Source organism: Schistocerca nitens, chromosome 3 (genome assembly GCF_023898315.1).
Source record: "Schistocerca nitens isolate TAMUIC-IGC-003100 chromosome 3, iqSchNite1.1, whole genome shotgun sequence".
In the NCBI taxonomy this organism is placed as follows: domain Eukaryota; kingdom Metazoa; phylum Arthropoda; class Insecta; order Orthoptera; family Acrididae; genus Schistocerca; species Schistocerca nitens.
The window spans coordinates 332,275,484-332,297,464 of record NC_064616.1 but is presented as its reverse complement, the minus strand read 5'-3'; the positions used below and the strand labels follow the sequence as shown (position 1 = coordinate 332,297,464).

At 43.8% G+C, this 21,981-nt stretch overlaps 1 pseudogene; it reads left to right on the top strand.

Annotated features, from left to right (window-relative positions):
- The first annotated feature begins 6,525 nt into the window (after positions 1 to 6,525).
- Positions 6,526 to 6,643, top strand: LOC126249972 (5S ribosomal RNA; annotated as a pseudogene).
- The last annotated feature ends 15,338 nt before the right edge of the window (positions 6,644 to 21,981 follow it).

The window sequence follows — 21,981 nt, the reverse complement described above, 5'->3', positions numbered from 1 at the left end:
AATGCCTGGAGAACGTTAAGTGCCATCGTGTGTAGTATCAAAAGTTAGTTACGAAGGAGTTCGTGTTATGTGTGTGTTCTTACCGGGTAGCTTGTGGTCCATTTATTGCGCTTAAGATGATGATGATGATGATGATGACGATGATCGGTTTGTGGGACGCTCAACTGCGCGGTTATCAGCGCTTGTACAAATTCCCAGTCATTACACAGTCCAGTCTCGTCACTTTCATGAATGGTGATGAAATGATGAGGACAACACAAGCACCCAGTCCCCGAGCGTAGAAAATCCCCAAACCGGCCGTGAATCGAACCCGGGACACCGTGATCCAGGGGCAGCAACGCTAGCCACTAGACCACGAGCTGCGGACTTGCACTAAAGAGAACGCTAAATGTGAAACGGTATGAATACATTTTACAGCATTGTGTACTGAGTACAGTGGAGGAATCATTCGGAGACGATGACTGTTTGTAGTTGCACGACAATGCAACCTGTCATAAAGCAGAAAAATGTGAGGCAGTGGTTTGTGTGCAATAACATTGCCCAGAGTCCAGATCTGAACCCACTGAATCATCTGTGGAATCGACTGCGCTCGAGACCCCAGCGTTCAACATCAATACCTTCTCTGGTTTGGGGTCCTGAGGGAGAATGAGGTGCCATTCCTCCTGGAACATTTGGACACACCGATGAAAGTGTGCCCATCAGTGTTCAAACCCGTCATAAAGGCGAAGAATGGATGTACTTCACGTTAAAAAAATGGCTCTGAGCACTATGGGACTCAACTGTTGAGGTCATTAGTCCCCTAGAACTTAGAACTAGTTAAACCTAACTAACCTAAGGACATCACAAACATCCATGCCCGAGGCAGGATTCGAACCTGCGACGCTAGCGGTCTTGCGGTTCCAGACTGCAGCGCCTTTAACCGCACGGCCACTTCGGCCGGCGTACTTCACGTTAATGCCCACAATTACGTGTCTGCGCACTTTTAATCAATTAGTCTGTGAATTCTAAGTGCCAGAGCACCAGATGCTCCAGGAATCCTATGTCGCAGTTCGTATATAAAATGGCACGACTACTCAAAGTGGCATAATCCTGAGATTCATTTCTAAAGATTTTGGTGCCGGGTTATTTGGACATATTATTCTAGCTGCAGCATATATGTTCAGCACTCCAGTATGAGATTTTCACTCTGCACCGGAGTGTGCGCTGATATGAAACTTCCTGGCAGTTTAAAACTGTGTGCCGGACCGAGACTCGAGCTCGGGACCCTTGCCTTTCGCAGGCAAGTTCTCTACCATCTGAGCTACCCAAACACGACTCACGCCCCGTCCTCGCAGCTTTACGTCTGCCAGTACCTCGTCTTCTACCTATCTTTCTTTCAGGAGTGCTAGTTCTGCAAGGTTCGCAGGAGATCTTCTGAAAAGTTTGGAAGGTAGAAGACGAGGTTCTGGCAGAAGTAAAGCTGTGAGGACGGGGCGTGAGTCGTGCTTGGGTAGCTCAGATGGTTGCCGGCACGGTAGCTCAGCGGTCAGAGAGCTGGTTGGTCTCTATAATAAAAAACTGAGTGGAAGGATCAACAAAACGGACTTGACCGGATGTCATGTGACGTCCACAACGATCAAACACATCGATCAACAACGAACAAAATTATATATATATATATATATATATATATATATATATATATATATATATATATATATATATATATATATATATATTGTAGAGCACTTGCCCGCGAAAGGCAAAGGTCCCGAGTTAGAGTCTCGGACCTGTACACAGTTTTAATCTGCCACGAAGTTTCATGTTCAACACTGTGTAGTGATTGTAGAAATTCATGTTTTAATATTTGTACGATTACAATATTGTGTTATAAAAGTTGCATTAAGTAACGAAACAGCAGGTTTAGTTTGTAACAGCAGTATATAAATAAAGAAATATTAATGTTTCCACTTTAATTTCAGTGCTTTGTGGTGACACGCCATTCAAGCTAGGAGAAAAGTAGAGTGACGCACGTCCTCGACGGGAAGTCACGTGCTGCCAGCGGCGATGGCGCGCGATGCGAATCACTATACTGATTACAAAAGGTATCGTTTTCATGGGGAACCGGATCAATTCGTGGCACTGCAACACGTGTAGCAGTGTTCACAAGGATCACCAGCCTCATTATGACCGGCAAGATAACGTCACAAGAATTACCGTTCCTGCTCCAGCACACGAAATAATCATCAGTTTACTGCTTCATTCACTTTTCCTTTAAAGTCCATTACGATTTCCCCTCGGGGTCGTCGACAGAAAATTTTGTTGTTTTCAAATCACGGGATGCGCGTCGTGACAAGAAGCTTATCTGTCGTCTTGCAACAACAAGAAGGTTATGTGTCGTCTGACAATCTAATTTCTCTCAGGAAGTTCATAACACCCAACTCCTACACTAAAAGCTGTAATGTTACGGCCTTTGTGTGGGTAGTGCTCCAAGGTTCGTGGGAGCCGTCTGGGGTTCGGCAGTAATCAGTGCGAGGCTTACGGACTCAAAATACGATTAATTCTACCAGCTATTCGACACCTACATCTACATCTACATCCATACTCCGCAAGCCACCTGACGGTGTGTGGGGGAGGGTACCTTGAGTACCTCTATCAGTTCTCCCTTCTATTCCAGTCTCGTATTGTTCGTGGAACGAAAAATTGTCAGTATGCCTCTGTGTGGTCTCTAATCTCTCTGATTTTATCTTCATGGTCTCTTCGCGAGATATACGTAGGAGGGAGCAATATACTGCTTCACTCCTCGGTGAAGGTATGTTCTCGAAACTTCAACAAAAGCCCTTACCGAGCTACTGAGCGTCTCTCCTGCAGAGTCTTCCACTGGAGTTTATCTAGCATCTCCGTAACGCTTTCGCGATTACTGAATGATCCTGTAACGAAGCGCGCTGCTCTCCGTTGGATCTTCTCTATGTCTTCTATCAACCCTATCTGGTATGGATCCCACACCGGTGATCAGCATTCAAGCAGTGGGCCAACAAGTATACTGTAACCTACTTCCTTTGTTTTCGGACTGCATTTCCTTAGGATTCTTCCAGCGAATCTCAGTCTGGCATCTGTTTTACCGACGATTGATTTTATATGGTCATTCCATTTTAAATCACTCCTAATGCGTACTCCCAGATAATTTAAGGAATTAACTACTTCTGTGGTGTCACCGCCAGACACCACACTTGCTAGGTGGTAGCCTTTAAACCGGCCGCGGTCCGTTAGTATACGTCGGACCCGCGTGTCGCCACTGTCAGTGATTGCAGACCGAGCGCCGCCACACGGCAGGTCTAGAGAGACGTCCTAGCACTCGCCCCAGTTGTACAGCAGACGTTGCCAGAGATGGATCAATGACAAATACGCTCTCATTTGCCGAGACGATAGTTAGCATAGCCTTCAGCTACGTCATTTGCTACGACCTAGCAAGGCGCCATTACCAGTTTATATTGAGATTGTTATTAATTTATCAACAAGAGCGATGTTCTCCAATTATGGATTAAAGTTAAGTATTACCTCAACTACGTACTTTATTTGCTACTATAAATTCCCTTAACTGTTCCAGACCTCACGCCAGTTTGCGTGAGATTAACGCGTGCCTTTCGGCATCCTCGCATAGTGACTTGGCTGTCTTGCCAAGTCACAGCAAGTCACAACAAGTTCATATTGTAGCTAAATGATAAAGGATCTTTCTTTCTATGTATTCGCAGCACATTACACTTGTCTACATTGAGATTCAATTGCCATTCCCTGCACCATGCTTCAATTCGTTGCACATACTCCTGCATTTCGGTTCTATTTTCCATTGTTACAACCTCTCGATATACTACACCTTGTTGGTTTACAGCACCACAGAACGAGAGCTAAAATGGTAACCACTCACATCGCTTAGTGACATTCAGGTGAAGTTTAATTATCAATAAATAAATCCCAAAAAATTCATAAACAAAAGGAATGACATAGTTATCTTTCCTGATTAATCAAAAAATGTTCCAGACAGTGCCACCTGTTTTACATCAGAACGCCGACACGTCGCGTGCACAATTCAGGCATTTAGACTCGTATGATGATATTCATTTAGAAAAAAGAGTCGAAAAAAGAGTCATCAAACAGTCGTAGGACATAAAAAACGATAAAGTACTCGTTGAAGTTAATCTCTGGTTTATTGATTCAAAGATAATATTATTCATACCTCAAGAGAAACTATAGTGACAGTTCACCGCGTCAACGATAATGAAATTACTGCGCATGGAATTATAAACAGAAAGAAATTACCCAATCATGAGATAAAATTCCTTTTTTTATTGAGCGCACTGCATAAATGCCGAGGACACCTAAATGCTGTTTGAAAAACTGCTACTCAACAAGCCAATAACCTTTCAAGGTCTGATCAGCTCGCAAATGCAATAATACTGGAAAAGATCGACTAAAGATCCCAATACAAGAAATGCGCTGTAGAAACTAAACTCATGACGTGAGAGAAAAACGTAAATTGTGAGTTTCTCAGAGGAAAAACACAAATAGTAATCGGGACACTTACTCAAAAAGAATAGCGAAAAAAGCGCTATGATGGGTCGGACACTTCGCGATATCTGGTGACGAGACACCCCCGAACCGTGAACACCACGTCCTCCGTCTAACTGTCATCTCCTGTGTTCCTCTCTGCTCGTCTACGCTGCCGGTGGAGAGAATGACGCTTGAGTTTTGGCACCGTGGCAGCCGGGAATTTCTCCTCGCATTAAAAATTGCAGTGGAAGCCCGCAGAATTTCCTCCAAAAGCGCTTCTTGTATTTCCGTTAACTGACTAGAAGTCGGTAGCGGACGGACCTTCACTCCGATTGGTTAAAAATTCGTCCAGGCGAAAAAAGGCAGCTCGCCCACGCTGTGTAGAGTAATATGGGGGTGGCTCTTTCTCTGCGTATGCTTCTAGGAAAGACCGAGGGCGTTTCTGGCTACCCTCCCCCCATCCCTGCCCCTAGAGACCACTTGTCTTTCGCACAGCTCTGAGAAGACGCCTTATGGCACCCCAGCCTGACAGCATCTGCCTCCGCCAGCCTTCTCACGCGGCTCTAATGTCCTCAAGGGAATTCAGGCAAGCGTTCCGGAAATCTGCTCCTCGGCCACCCAACGTCGTGAGCTCGCAGTTGGCCTTCATCACCAAATTTCAGCAATAGGGAACTTATCAAGCTGAAAACTCCAGACTTCGCAAGGCTTGTTCCTTCACCAGGGAAATTTCGGGTAATACAGTAGCAATAATTGTATTTATGGTCACTTAGCGACATGTGACAAACCAGTTACATCACAAGACATATACCGGAAACATTCAATACTCCATCCCCTAACTGATTACTTGCAATTCCCTCAGAAATCTCCATCACAATAAAATAAAGCAATTGGAATGAGTTGGAATTGAAGTTTGAAAGGTAGGAGACGAGGTACTGGCAGAATTGAAGCTGTGAGGGCAAGCCATCAGTCGTGCTTGGGTAGCTCAGTTGGTAGAGCACTTGCCCGCGAAAGGCAAAGGTCCCGAGTTCGAGTCTGAGTCCGGCACACAGTTTTAATCTGCCAGGAAGTTTCAAAGCAATTGGACTCTGTGTAGAAACGATTTTTAAACCTGCCGCTTTTTGAATTTGATATGATTTATTGTACAATTAACTAGTTTTTCAACATCGGATGGAATTTCTATTTAGAAGGAATTAATTTTCTTGACATGTCTGTTCCAGTCATAATAATAAGCATATCTTCCAGACACAGAGAAACCCCATTACCCCTGATTTTGACTTTAATACCACCACATCCACCCGAATCTATCTAGATCTCTTTGTTCAGGTTAGCTGTGTGTCGGAAGCCCCGCATCCCCTTCAGGGAAGCAAATGCATGTAATGAACTGAATGTACCTAAATAAATAACTCAAAATAATGGATATAATCCCTTCCTTACAAACACCCTAGATGAACAAAACCTACGTAACACTGAATCAACGACAGTAAAATTTCGTAGAAATTTGCAAATATTTTCAGACCACGAAATATAAAAATTTCTTTTCATAAACATGATAGACAATAAAATAAAATTATTCACAATAATAAATCCACTCGACAGTGGCATCGTAAGTCCGACAAATATACTCACATGCTCTTATTCTTGCTTGTACATTGCCGAAAAAAAAAATCAGTACACCCTTTTATAGGTTTCCAATACATTCAAGATTTATTGTTACAACAGTGTATATGGAGTACGTGAAACGGTTACATTTACAGGTCACTAGGACTTGCGATTTTGAGGTATGAGGCATCGACCCATGCTTAAACACCCATATTAGTACGTAGTGTAGCCTCCACAGGCAGCAATGGAGGCGCTGAATCTTGCATCCAGTCGATCGTACAAATGGCTAATGCTGTCCTGGGACACGTTATACCACTCATGCACGACCTGTTCACGTAGTTCTGTAAGAGTTGTTGGTTAACAAATTACAGGAATTACTTCTTATCCTATTATATCCCGTGCAACGGCCTTGCCGCAGTGGATACACCGGTTCCCGTCAGATCACCGAAGTTAAGCGCTGTCGAGTGTGGCCGGCATTTGGATGGGTGACCATCCGGACCACCATGCGCTGTTGCCGCTTTTCGGGGTCCACTCAGCCTCGTGATGCCAATTGAGGAGCTACTCGACCGAATAGCAGCGGCTCCGGTCACAGAAAACCATCGTAACGACCGCGAGAGCAGTCACGCCCCTAATATCCGCATCCTCATCTGAGGATGACACGGCGGTCGGATGGTCGCTATGGGCGACTTGTGGCCTGAAAACGGAGTGCTATCACATCCCACACGTGCGCGATTGGAGACAAGTCTGGAAATCGTGCTGACCAGGGAAGTTCCTACACGTCTTGCAGTGTGTGGGCGAGCATTAACCTGCTGGAACAACACGTCACCTTCCTACTGCAAGAGCGTCAAAGGAATGGACCTCACAACATTCTGCACGTACCGAGCGCTGGTTAGCGTCTCCTCCAGAAACACCAAAGGTGAACGAATGTTGTAGCTTATCGCACCGAAGACCACAAGGCCTGCCGTGGGTCCAGTGTGTGTTGGACGAATGCACTCTACGAGACAGCACTCATCAGGTCTAGGTCGTACGCGCAAACGACCATCACTTGCTTCCAGGCACAATCTGCTTTCATCGCTGAAGACCACGGTGTGCTATTCCATCTTCACAGCGCTCCTCTGACAACACCAGTCGAGCCGTGCGCGTCGATTCTGTGGCGTGAGTGGAAGACTGGCTAGAGGGGTTTGTGACTGTAGTCCCACTGCTAATAACCGGTTCGCAACAGTTCGTGTTGAGACGGCTGGGCTCACAATCCCTCTTGTCTATGCTGTGGCAGCTGTACGATCTGCCACTGCTGCCATTACAACCCGACGATCCTGGCGGCCATCTCTGTTGCATGGGCGTCTAGAACCTCGTCTGCGGGTGTGAGATTGTTCACGTGACCACTGATACCACCATCGTTGTACAGCTGACACAGCACGTCCAACTTGTGTGGTAATTCTCCGAAAGGACCATCCCGCCACTCGGAAGGCCACAAGTTGACCCCTTTCAAAGTCGCTCACTTGGCTGTAGGAAGCAGGATTGCATCTCCTTGCCATGGTTGCCTGCTTGCTTCGTATGTTTGCACCATGCTCAGCCTTCTGGCTGTGAGCTTTCCCTATTAAAGGGTAGGCACAGATGGCGGTCTGGTAGCTATGCAACTACGCTAGCTGTTGGTGGACGACGTTGAAACCACTGTCGGTACATCTACTGCCCCCTGGTGGTATATGCCATCATCGGATCAAAATCGACGTCGTTTTTCCACGCGTATTAATTTTTTTTTCGGCAGTGTGCATAGGGCGAACAGGAAGAAACCTTCCACCCCGCTACAGAATACATATAGATGTCCACCAGGTCAAACAGTTAAACTAGTCCAGCATTGCACCACACATTTACAGCCATATACCACAAGCCACCTCACGGGGTGTGGCGGAGGGTACTTTTGGTAACACTATCTTTTTCCTCCGTTTTCCGTTCCATCCATGAGTAGCGCATAGGAAAATAAGCGGTTTCGACAGTGTTTTCGTCAACCGCTCACATCTCCGCAGAAGAGACAGTTAAACAGGCCACCACGAACCTCTGCTATAGTGGACTCGCCATTACGCTGCCCGTTGGCCCCACACACGCCTCCAGAAGACAACGCTACCTCACAACTGGCTACAGTTGTAAATGGACGGTGCGTCTTCTTAAGCCGCTACACTCAGAGCTCGTCTTAGACTATCCTTAGATGAGTCCCAGATCATAGCGAGCTTAGAGACCACAGCGCAGTGGGACATTACGGACCTAGCTCGACGCCAGTGAGGCGTTACGAACGTAGCGCGAAACTGTTGCTCAAACGGCTCTGAGCACTATGGGACTTACCATCTGAGGTCAACAGTCCCCTAGAACTTAGAACTACTTAAACCTAACTAACTGAAGTACATCACACACATCCATGCCCGAGGCAGGATTCGAACCTGCGACCGTAGCGGTAGCGCGGTTCCGGACTGAAGCGCCTAGAACCGCTCGGCTACAGCGGCCGGCAAACAGTTGCTACTCCAACTGCTGGTGAATATTGTAACACCGTACTAGTGGAACAGAGAGCGACTGCAGAGAGGCTGAAGGATACAAAGTTATGTATGCTTAATGCTGTGTATATAGTAAACTAGTACATCAATGTTTTAATCATTCTATAGTGACTGATGTGGGAGAAAGTAATATCTTGCCCTACTCTTCTTCGAACGTAGCCTCCCGAAATTTCAACAGTAAACATCACTGCGATGCACACCGCCTTTCTTTCAGCGTGTGCATTACTGGGTGTTGTCCTTAGGTTAGTTAGGTTTAAGTAGTTCTAAGTTCTAGGGGACTGATGACCATAGATGTTAAGTCCCATAGTGTTCAGAGCCATTTCAGCGTGTGCCTCTGAGGTTTGTTCAGCACAACCTATCATGAACACACTGTTGGTAACATCAGTGAGATCTCGTCTGTGTTACACATTGAGGAAAAAGTGTTGCATATAATGTTTCTCCTTGAACAGTTAGAGCCTTATATTCGCAAGCTGAATACCTCATAAAATCCATAGCGAACAACAGAGCCAGTCATCTCAGCTTTCAACCTCGCCAATAAGCTCGTTGCCGCTTGTCACATAATCGCTGCCGCGAGGTGCAATTTGGGAGGGTCGGTGATAGAAGGGTGGCTGGGTACGTTTTGGCACAGTCTGCGTTGTTGCCAGATTTCCCGCCCACTCTTCCCGTTCCCTTGTATGGTAACGGGGGATAATATGGCCATACAGCAGCTTTCCTGGCAATAGAAATACGAAAACATGGTGGAATGTGAAAAGCACAAACACAAGTCAGTACATTTATAGATTCATCTTTCCCTGATAAAGAGAAGGCAGCATTCAGCAGTTTCAGATGGTTTAAATTACTTGGTTACATAACTACATATAGTTATTGTACATGACATTGCATTTAAGTAAATAATGTAGGGTGTGCTTATAATGTGAGTCCTTGGACTTGCTGGATACCTAATCATTGAAATAGAAGCATTGCGAAAACGTGCTCTTCCAAGTAGTTCGTAATTTAAACTTAAAGCACAGCAGCAGAAATAATATGTTGGGCTGGTGTACTTCAATCTAAACTTTTCATAGTAGAATTAAGTTATAAAGATGTTTAGAACAACTGCAAAGTAAGTCTTTATTTTATTGTGAAGACACCATTCAGTTTCGATCTTTGTAGTGCCAGACAAGTATTTGTATGTCTCGTATTTCGTGCAAAGACGTCATTAAATGAAGGGAGAGGGGTGAAACTGTGCCAAAACATGGAGTTCTTCCTAATTATATAAATCTGATAGCAAGTCATAAATTAGTACTGATTTTAATTTTCCATGCTTAAGAATAAAATTATGTATTAAATGCAGAGTGAAAATAGTGTAATGCAATATGGACATGAAAGTACTTGTTTTGTGTTTTGATGAGCGTTCGTAGTTCCGTTGCATAGTGTTTTGTTTTTTAATTGCAGCGAATTACAAAATTGTGTGGTATGTGTGTAAAATTAAAATGGTTCAAATGGCTCTGAGCACTATGGGACTTAACTTCTAAGGTCATCAGTCCCCTATAACTTAGAACTACTTAAACCTAACTAACCTAAGGACACCACACACATCCATGCCCGAGGCAGGATTCGAACCTGCGACCGTAGTGGTCGCCTGGTTCCAGACTGTAGCGCCTAGAACCGCTCGGCCACCTCGGCCGGCCGTGTAAAATTATATAATGTATTTAGGTTTAAGTATTTACAACTTATAAAATTGTAAATGAATTGTGCCCATGTTTAGGAATTATTTTGATTAATGTAGTGCCACGTGAACCGACTCAGGACTGGGGATATGAGCGTAAATGTGTGGCTTTTGGTCGTTGTCCGTTCTGACGGTAAGTTCGGAGCGGCAAAGTGCAGCGAGTGTAAGCATGGACGCCAGTGTATTCGAATAAACTGTGAAGGAACAACGTAAAAGTGTGTAGGTGCGAGACAATAAACCATGTGTACGAATTGCACCGATCATCATTTATCCATATCGGATTTATTTGTGAACTTTAATATGCACGGCCATAAAGTTAGAAGTTTTTTTTTTTTTAATAAATAAGTTTCAATCTGAACTTGTACAGTGTACCTCATTTTGAGCACGGTTGTGGCATAGACAATTGTGTATTCAGTTCACTGCTGTTCAAAAGCTAGCCAATATATGACTTACAAGGGGACGCCACGACGTTTGGAACGCGGATTTACTGCAGACTTCGTACACTTGTAGTACTCCATGAGGACAACAAAATGTGTAAGCAGCATCGTGTACTTCTCAAGCGTTATTGAGGAAATCGCAAGATAATTTCGGTCGTCAAATATATACCTGCGCGTGGACATTTTTACCACGAAGCTGCGGCAGCCGATTGGTTAGCGTTCAAGCACCGTTATCGCTGGATCGAGTCCCGATCATCAGTTTTTTTTTATTTTCAACACAGTCATTTTCTTTACTATTTATATTACATTTGATATAATGGGAAAAATACGTGTAATCGGATGAACTTTTATTAAATTTACAATGTTATTTGGAATTCTACGAATTTTTATCATCATAAGTAATACAATATTCATAACTTTATGGTTTCCATGTTTTGACGAAAAATACCATCCTGCAACTTGTACACGTAATGTCGAAAGCGACGATTAATTGTACATCTTTCGAAAGCCGTGTGTGCCGGTCAAAACTTGCAGGTAACAGGTAGTTTCAGGCTCCTTCCAGGTATAAAGTATTTCTCAAATCACGGACAAGCATACATTTTCAGTATCACATTATGCGTTTAGTCGTTTACTGGTCGATAGTTATGAATATTATATTATTTGTGATAGTAAAAATTTGTAGACAGCCAAATAACATTGTAAATTTAATAAAAGTTCATCCGATTACACGTATTTTTCCCATCATATCAATTTTAATATAAACAGTAAAGAAAATGACTGTGTTGAAAATAAAAAAAGAAACTGACGAACGGGACTCGATCCATCGATCCAGCGATTACGGGGCCTGAACACTAACCACTCGGTTGCCGCCGCTTCATGGTAAAAATGGCCACGCGCAGGTATATATTTGACGACCGAAATTATTTTGCGATTTTCTCAATAACGCTTGAGAAGTACGCGCTACTGCTTACACATTTTGTTGTCCAAATGGAGTACTACGAGTGTACGAAGTTTGCAGTAAATCCGCGTTCCAAAATCGTGGCCTCCCCTTGTCAGTATTAGGAGCGCAAATGCAACCCTTTGCAGATGAGCCACGTGTAAAATAGGTAGTGAATGAGCTCGAGTACAGTTGCACACTTATGAAGTTATCTATGACATCACCATGCATTGTCCCTTCCCACTCTTTCCCTCTCATGTTACAGCAGACCTAGAATTCGAAAAATTGGCGGTCAATTAAAAACTCCGAGATCATGGAACTAGCCCCATCGTCCTCAGCATAAAATCCAAGCTGGCGGACGTTAGCACAGTCATACATCGTCGCCGACCGCGGTGGTCTAGCGGTTCTAGTCGCTCAGTCCGGAACCGCGAGACTGCTACGGTCGCAGGTTCGAATCCTGCCTCGGGCATGGATGTGTGTGATGTACTTAGGTTAGTTAGGTTTAAGTAGTTCTAAGTTCTAGGGGACTGATGACCACCGATGTTAAGTCCCATAGTGCTCAGAGCCATTTAGTCATACATCGTCAAAATACAAGGATGAAATCCAAAATAGCGGACCTAGACCAATTATCCTAAGTATGAAATAAAAGATGGAAGACTTTAGCACAGCCCTATGATGTCACAATCCAATATGGCTGACATAAGCGTAGACTACATCGTTGTCAGACTTCCTGGGTTTTCTTTGCAGCCCTGTGGCATAAGAATCCAAGATGGCTGCCCTTAGTACAATTCTGGGGATACTTGAATAGCCTTTTTAACATTTCATCCCACCTGTGCTAAGTTTGGGACCAAAACTGGCCACTTGTTCTGTCCGTTTTTCCGATGGTGACTGAATGCAAGATGGCGAATCTGGTGATACTAATACAACCTGCATAGATGCCAGGTCACTTGTGTATAAAAAGCCGGCCGCAGTGGCCGAGCGGTTCTAGGCGCTTTAGTCCGGAACCGCGCGACTGCTCCTGCCTCGGGCATGGATGTGTGTGATGCCCTTAGGTTAGTTAGGTTTAGGTAGTTCTAAGTTCTAGGGGACTGATGACCTCAGATGTTAAGTCCCATAGTGCTCAGAGCCATTTGAACCATTTATGTATGAAATGGCAGGAAAATAAAACATGCACTGGATTTCCACAAATAAGACGGTTCTAAGTTTGAAGAACTGCATTTTGTTTAAAAATTTATGGTAGAGTATTTGAAAGGTCTTTCATGTTAATTTTTTAAAACTGTTGACAGTTACCGCATACATTCCACTTCTAAATTTACTGTGGTGTTCTGACTATTTGGGAGGAGACTGAGCAGTGGAACGTGTTACTTTTACACATAAACAAGAACGATCTGTCACACTACTACACTTCAAAACACAGTTTATATGTAATTCATGTCACACAGTCTCATACGGAACCTACATCCGCTTTCTTTTATATACTGTATATGATAAGATACTGTCACCCCCTTCCCTTCTGTGTGAGAGGATGAATGAGCAATGAATTTCTAGTTGCATGCTTGATGGTAGCAGACAAGCCAGTCTGCTAGAGAACAGTAGGACCAACATCAGAACAGGTAGCTACGCTTTCTAAAAGCAGAGAGGTTTCTATTCTTAGTATGGTCCCGTCCGTCCCTTGTCATGTTGGTATAGGAAGCTGCCTCTCTGGCAACTTCCGTTTGTATTTGTGAGCCACCCTCAGGGAGGGACCACGGCAGTCTGTCCGCAGCGAGCGTCTGAAGTGGTAAGATCTCCGGCTAAGCGCGTGTCTGCTAAGTCCGTAGGACAATGGATTTCTTAAGTTCAGCCTAACTGAAAATTTAATCACCTTTATTTCAGGTTTAGATCTAAAATATCTAATGTTATCTTAAATTGCAACGCAGTGTAATTCGAGAGTGAAGTTCAGAATATCTTCCAGTAGTTGCTTTGTCACTACTTTGTGAGTAAAGTGGAACCACGTGTGGATGATCCGTAACTCTAAGACCACCAATCTTAAATGCGAATGTGCGTGAGATTATAACGTCTCGTCTTGACAATATTTTTCAATACAGCAACTTTTCTTTATGTTCAACCCACGTGGGGTGTACTTTGTGAGACCAGTACCACGTGCTTATACAATTGTTTGACCCATCAGGTTAATAGTAAGACGATAGTAACCAGTTCGAGGTTTTTCTTTTGTAATTTGTGTTTCGATGTAATTTATTTTAACTATCAAAATTATTGTGGAGTTACACTCTTTGTGTAAACCAAGTTGACCACGTGAAGCATGTAGTGTAATCATCAAAGTAGCCCTCAGCTATTCTTTTCGGGAAGATTTCACAGAGAGTTAGTATGAATTTAGTATACCAGTGTGTGGTAATTTCATGACGGACAGGATTGCGCTACGAACGTAACTTCTTTGGGTGAAAATTGAATCGGTTGGTTGTGGTTAATTTCCTCTTGCATATGTTTCAACGTTCTTCGTGTGTTATTTTATGAATGCAGTGTTGCATGCAGTCTCCCAATCTTGGCTGCATATCTGATGTGTTCCGTAAGATTACAAACTCACATTTTCACAATCCTAAATAAGGTACCAGTTTAGTTATGAATCAAGTTTAATATTCTGAAATTTTAACGGAACAATGATCAATTTATGTTAGTCTAGTTGGGAATTTGGTAAGCTAGACTGGATACCTGGTGAAACAGTTGCTCAGTAATGCAAGGTTAACTTCCCCAGATAGCTCACAGCTTTTAACCCGCTTTTATTGTCTTGAATATCAGCACCGCTTTCAGAACAAATTAATGCATCAACATTACATATTGAACGGTGCAGGGCGAGTGGTGGGTCCAAAGTCCTCAGTGGAATTACTGTTGACAGTTAAGAATGACCTTTATTGACTTCAATGCATGGCGACCACGCTTCTCGCTGTTGTCCCTGGCTGGAAATGACACATGGGCGTCGGCTCCCGCCCTGGCTGCTGAGTCGGTGCTCTACAAACCTGACGACAGGCCCACAGAAGGCTGGCAGCCTTTAGAGGCCAGGCTGTTGAGGTCAGCAACGTGCTACCCCCCTTACTGTTGCGGAGTCTGCGCAGCCTCTTGCTCTGCTCACATCACTGTGACACTGTATGCTGGGTGCAACTCGCTTCCCTCTGGCAAGAGTTGGACAGTAGCTGGAGCTGTAGCACCAAGTTCTACTACGAACTCAGTGTATGAGGCGGCTGCAGGCTCGGATGCAAGGTCGGCAGGACTTAGCACTGTCGGAAAGCGCGGCCCTGTCTCAAACCCATGGCTGCCGCTGCCAGGATCATCTCGCTGCTTGGGATAGCTGTGGTATCGTGTTGGTGCTGCAGGTTTCCGACGACGAGAGGTGATACCTGCCTCAAAAACCAGACTGATTTATATGCCTCTGGCGTGCACTTGTTTCACTAAAACCTGGCACCTAGTCACGTCTCCCATTATAAGATATCTGCCCTATTGTGGTGGCATTGCTCCGTTGGCTGCACGGTTACTGCTGTGGAGTAAAGTTTACTGCTTTGCTTGGGTATCCAAGCTTCACAGTCCACTTGTGTGTGTCTGTTGTTGTGAACCACACGTCACCACACCGGCGGCTACCAGCTCGAAGCCGTTAGAGCAATGCTCCACAGCGGCGTCGGCACTACTTCTCATTACTTTCGCTAGAGACTTATAACTTTTGCTCAAAGACTAGGTAGCGTCAGTACAATAAGATGGGACGATTTATTTATTTATGCAAACATACGTGAGGATCCCTTCCACGTTGGCCCCACCGACCCAGCACCCTTTTACATCAGGGAATTCTGGCAGTGGAGCTGAGGGCCAATGCAACCACCCAACTGTGCAGCCAGCCAGTGACAACATCTCATCCGCACCACGCTGACTAGGAGCACTGGAGCCACAACACTGCAAGAAGCCTGCGCCACCTGGTCCAACAAATACAGCCACTCTGTTTGTTGCAACTTGCAGGATATTTGCATCGCAGCGCCATGTTATGCAGATAAGAATGTGGGCAAAATCTTGTGACCTATCCCCCACTATGGACAGAATGTCACAACACTGCTGGTGTGCTTTCAAACCGCTCACGCTGCGCCCTTCCGTCTCAGAGAAGTTCTGGCATTGAAGCTAAGAGCCAGTACCATAACCATTTGGAGTGCTTTCCGATGTATTCCTAAGACTACTAAATTTTACACTTAATTTGGCTCTAATACTAGGACTGGACGGCGGTACTAAAATTAGCCCACCACCCTAGCCCCCTGGGGGTAGGGCGGGAGACAACTTTAAAATTTCAAATGGGAGCCCCCATTTTTTATTGCAGAATCAGATTCTACATTAAAAAACTACGTACATCTTGTCTTAAACATTTGTTTTGATTCTTGGTAGTTGGCGCTGTAATTCAAGAAAATCCATGACAGATAATCCATGTTCGGTAGCTCAGGTGGTAGAGCACTTGCCCGCGAAAGGCAAAGGTCCCGAGTTCGAGTCTCGGTCGGGCACACAATTTTAATCTGCCAGGAAGTTTCATATCAGCGCACACTCCGCTGCAGAGTGAAAATCTCATTCTGGAAACAAAATCCATGTTCTCATTCTTGCACGGAAAATGGTTACGGATAAATAAAAAATACTTATTTTACGAATGTCGTTATCTACGTTTTTCCACCCGAAATTAAACGGCTCAGATTAAGCAAGCACCCCAGTTGTGAGACTTCTCGACAAACAAGAGTGATTACTCCGAATCTAATAAAAATTAGGTTCGTGAGTCAGTTTCTTAGTTAATGAGATCACTCGTTAGTAAATAGGATGTTTGATTAGTTAGTTAGCTATTCAGATGATTTGTTTGATAATTAAAAGTTGTGTGGCCTCATGACCACGAAACAAACAAAACTTATTCGAATCTGCGGAAGAAATTAATATTTGGGTCAACATCTGTAAAACTGTAATTCCTCTCTCTCAAACCCCACCCTATGGGGAGGGAGGGAGAGTTTTAGCTTTAGCGAATCAAAATTTACGAAGTAAATAAGTATTTTTTATTTATCCCAACCATTTTCCACGAAAATATGAGAACATGGATTTTCATGAATTAGAGCGCCAACTACCAAGAATCAAAACAAATGTTTAAGACAAGATGTACGTAGTTTTTTATGTAGAATCTGATTCTGCAATAAAAATGGGGGTTCCCATCTGAAATTTTAAAGTTGCCTCCCGCCCCACCCCCAGGGGGCTGGGGTGGCGGGCTAATTTTAGCTCCAGCAGATGTCCCCCTCGAAAATAATCAACTTTGCATTCTACACATTTTTCTGTGTGAAGCTTATATCTTGAGTTATTCTGGTTTTTCAACTTAAAATTTACACCCTGTATTGTGCTAGTCGATTTCAGTATCCCAGTGGAGGATCTATAACGTTTGTTGGAGTTGTGTGCGACATGACAGATAAATAACAAATGAGAATTTTCTGAGATGAGGTGAGCCATATGTGATGATACGGATAATAAATGTGAACAGAGAAGCGAAAACTTGTTGCTTGCCCAAAATAACTGTTCAATCAGTAAGTAGTGAACCCCCCATGTGCAACTGTATGAACAAAAAATTATAAATCAGAAAGTTACTGTTTATAAGGCCTCTAAATTGCCTGGTTGGATTTTTAAGTTTTGGCTACGCTGGGGACCAACCAACTCATCTGTCACATTAACCCTAAAAAAATTCAGTCACAAGCACAAATAAATCCAGGCAGGAATTTGCGATGAAAATAGTGTTCAGTACACACAACGTTTTAACTTTTAACAAAACTGAGTTTATTTCAAGTCAATAATTGTTCATCCCTGAAATAATGCTTGTCTAAATGAGAGCTTAAATGAAACAGAACAGTATCTCCCTTTTGTGTAAACTTCTGAAAGATAATCAAAGTTCATTTACCACAAGTTTAACGATGAAGTTTCACAACAGCGAACTAACTAACTTCTGAGTCCAGCTCACTCGCAAAAACAACTGCTGTCAAGTTTCTAGAGTTCAGAATATGTTCGCCTATGCGAAATATTCGGAGTCTGCAAGCTACAAATGCTTTAGAGTATTCAGGAGCGAGACACGTGAATATCACAAGTCCATTGAGTAAACCAGTTCACCTCAAGCGAATTATTATAAGTAACCAAGCTGAAAATATTTCAGAATTTTTGCTAACGACACGCGTGAATATTACAGGTCCATGGCTCCGCACTTAAAAAATATCTCACCACACTCGAAATGCAATCTACTGCTGCGCATATGTACTGTCTGTTATAGATCTGAAACCCGACTGCCGCATGACCGAAACTGAAAGTGTCCCCACACAACGCTGGCTGCCGCTATCGCATTGGGTTGAGTCAAGTAAACACACTTCCGGCTTTCGAAACATACTTAAAAATTATAAATTTAATGTTATATATATTAATCATACATAAATTTGCACACAAATCTCCTCAGATTTCTACTGTTATTTTTAGTTTTTCTCCAACTTAAATAGTTCGTTCATGAATAATGATTCTGTCCAGGTAATCAATGTTGTGCATTGTTCCGTTACTAATAAACATAAACACTTAAAAAATAAGTTCACTCATACATCCCTAGTTATGTTTACTTAGTAATGCTGCCGCCATTTTCAATGTTTCATATCTTATTTATGTGAAAATTTAGGTTTTTATGCACAGAATGTGTATTTCCGCCTAGAATTCAAAGTAACTAACAGTTATAAAAGATATATTATGATAGTCCAATAGTGTTCACTGATACCGATGTTGCCAATATATTAAATTTTAAAGTTCGTTTTGTACATAAGATATTTAACGTGAAATATGTTAAAAACCACGTTTCGTATCGAGGGCGTGTGTCCACCCGTGCATTGGTCTTAATTTTGTCTTTTCAAACATGTTGGTGGCTTCTCTGTCACTATTTCGGTTCTGGGTTTATTATATTCAGCCGTATTTGATATTTGTTCTGGACAGTCAATTCGGCCATGACGGTTACACCTCCATGTTTCACGCCAACGGCCAGATTTTCCCAACCACACGGCCAGACCTGCGTTTGCCTTACCTGCCGCCTAAGCTTTCATACTCTGAGCGTCTGGCAATCACTGCGGCTGAAACGGTGCCGCCATGTACTGATGACTCCGCGGCCCAGCTCGACCTGGCCGCCCCCCTCGCTGTCAAAACACACGCCTTGGTCGGCCGTGCCTGCTCCTAACGTCACAACAGGGCGCGCGCGCCCGGTCGAGTCTGTTTTTAACGTTTCTCGTCACTATTTCTGGGACGTACTGTCTCATGTGTCAGGCCTCTTAGTCATGTGGAATGTCTTTCTATTAACATTCCAGTAAAAGGAGTGTGTCTCCAGCAACCGACATACTTTCTCCTAGCAAGTTGTTTTTCCCTCTATACAGCACCACACACATTGATCGCAAACTTTAAGGACGTGATACTCCATTTCTGAAGCACTCACGTGAATCATGCGGCAAAGTTCCAAAACGATTCGTTGCCAGGCGAGGTATATTTTCCATCCACGCTGTGATACAACACACAATCTTTCCAGGCACGCGTTCTTATTGTGATGTTATTGCTTACGTTGATGCCATCCCCGTTAAGACTGTACAGTATCTATGACCTCCCTAAAACTTGGAAGGACTACAGTTATACAACGGCTAGTTAAGATGTTTGAAATGAATGATCTCAGAAAAAAAAAGACAAAACATGAAGTCCAAGACAAGCAGTTTCTACATCTACTGCCGTGTAAATACATCGAAGAGCCAAAGAAACTGGTACACCTGCCTAATATCGCGTAGGGCCCCCGCGAGCATGCATGCATGCGTGGACTCAACTGATGTCTGAAGTAGTGCTGGAGAGAACTGATACGATGAATCCTGCACGGCTGTCCATAAATCCGTAAGAGTACGAGGGAGTGGAGATCTCTTCTGAACAGCACTTTGCAAGGCACCCCACATATGCTCAATAATGTTAATGTCTGGGGAGTTTGGTGGCCAGCGGAAGTGTTTAAACTCAGAAGAGTGTTTCTGGAGCCACTCTGTAGCCATTCTGAACGTGTGGGGTGTCGTATTTTCCTGCTGAAATTGCCCAAGTCCGGCGGAATGCACAATGGAGATGAATAGATGCGGGTGATCAAACAGGATGCTTAAATACGTGTCACCTGTCAGAGTCGTATCTAGACGTATCAGGGTTCCCATATCACTCCAACTGCTCACGCCCCACACCATTACAGAGCCTCCACAAACTTCAACAGTTCCCTGCTTACATGTACGGTCCATGGATACATGAGGTTGTCTCCATACCCGTACACGTCCATTCGCTCGGTACCATTTGAAACGCGACACGTCCGACCAGGCAACTTGTTTCCAGTTATCAACAGAGCAAGGTCTGTGTCGACGGGCCCAGGCGAGGTAAACCTTTGTGTCGTGCAGTCATCAAGGGTACACGAGTGGGCCTGGCTCCGAAAACCCATATTTTTGACGTTTCGTTGAATGATTCGCACGCCGACATCCGTTGATAGCCCAAAATTCAAATCTGCAGCAATTTGCGGAAGGGTTGCACTTCTGTCACGTTGAACTATTCTCTTCAGTCGTCGTTGATCGCGTTCTTGTAGGATCTTTTTTCCGGACGCAGCGATATCGAAGATTTGATGTTTTACCGGATTCCTGATGTTGTTGTTGTTGTGGTCTTCAGTCCTGAGACTGGTTTGATGCAGCTCTCCATGCTACTCTATCCTGTGCAAGCTTCTTCATCTCCCAGTACCTACTGCAACCTACATCCTTCTGAATCTGCTTAGTGTATGCATCTCTTGGTCTCCCCCTACGATTTTTACCCTCCACGCTGCCCTCCAATACTAAATTGGTGATCCCTTGATGCCTCAGAACATGTCCTACCAACCGATCCCTTCTTCTGGTCAAGTTGTGCCACAAACTCCTCTTCTCCCCAACCTATTCAGTACCTCCTCATTTGTTATGTGATCTACCCATCTAATCTTCAGCATTCTTCTGTAGCACCACATTTCGAAAGCTTCTATTCTCTTCTTGTCCAAACTATTTATCGTCCATGTTTCACTTCCATACATGGCTACACTCCATACAAATACTTTCAGAAAAGACTTCCTGACACTTAAATCTATACTCGATGTTAACAAATTTCTCTTCTTCAGAAACGCTTTCCTTGCCATTGCCAGTCTACATTTTATATCCTCTCTACTTCGACCATCATCAGTTATTTTGCTCCCCAAATAGCAAAACTCCTTTACTATTTTAAGTGTCTCATTTCCTAATTTAATACCCTCAACATCACCCGACTTAATTCGACTACATTCCATTATCCTCGTTTTGCTTTTGTTGATGTTCATCTTATATCCTCCCTTCAAGACACCATCGATTCCGTTCAACTGCTCTTCCAAGTCCTTTGCTGCCTCTGACAGAATTACAATGTCATCGGCGAACCTCAAAGTTTTTATTTCTTCTCCATCGATTTTAATACCTTCTCCGAATTTTTCTTTTGTTTCCTTTACTGCTTGATCAATATACAGATTGAATAACATCGGGGAGAGGCTACAACCCTGTGTTACTCCCTTCCCAACCACTGCTTCCCTTTCATGTCCCTCGACTCTTGTAACTGCCATCTGTTTTCTGTACAAATTGTAAATAGCCTTTCGCTCCCTGTATTTTACCCCTGCCACCTTTAGAATTTGAAAGAGAGTATTCCAGTCAACATTGTCAAAAGCTTTCTGATATTCAGGTACAATCGTGAAATGGTTGCACAGGAAAATCCCCACTTGATCGCTGCCTCGGAGATGCTGTGTGCCGTCGCTCATGTGCCGACTGTAACAACACGTTCAAACTCACTTAAATTTTGATAACCTGCCATTGTAGCAGCAGTAACTGATCTAACCGCTGCGGCAGACACTTGTTATCTTATATAGGCGTTGCCGTTAGCAGCGCCGTATTCTGTTTTTTTTACGTATCTCTGTAATTGAATATACATGCCTATACCAGTTCCTTTGGCGCTTAAGGTAGTTGTTGCAATTTTCGTGGCGCTAAGTTACTTACCCCCGCATCTCTGTCGGCCGGAGTGGCCGAGCGATTATAGGCGCTACAGTCTGGAACCGCGCGACTGCTACGGTCGCAGGTTCGAATCCTGCCTCGGGCATGGATGTGTGTGATGTCCTTAGGTTGGTTAGGTTTAAGT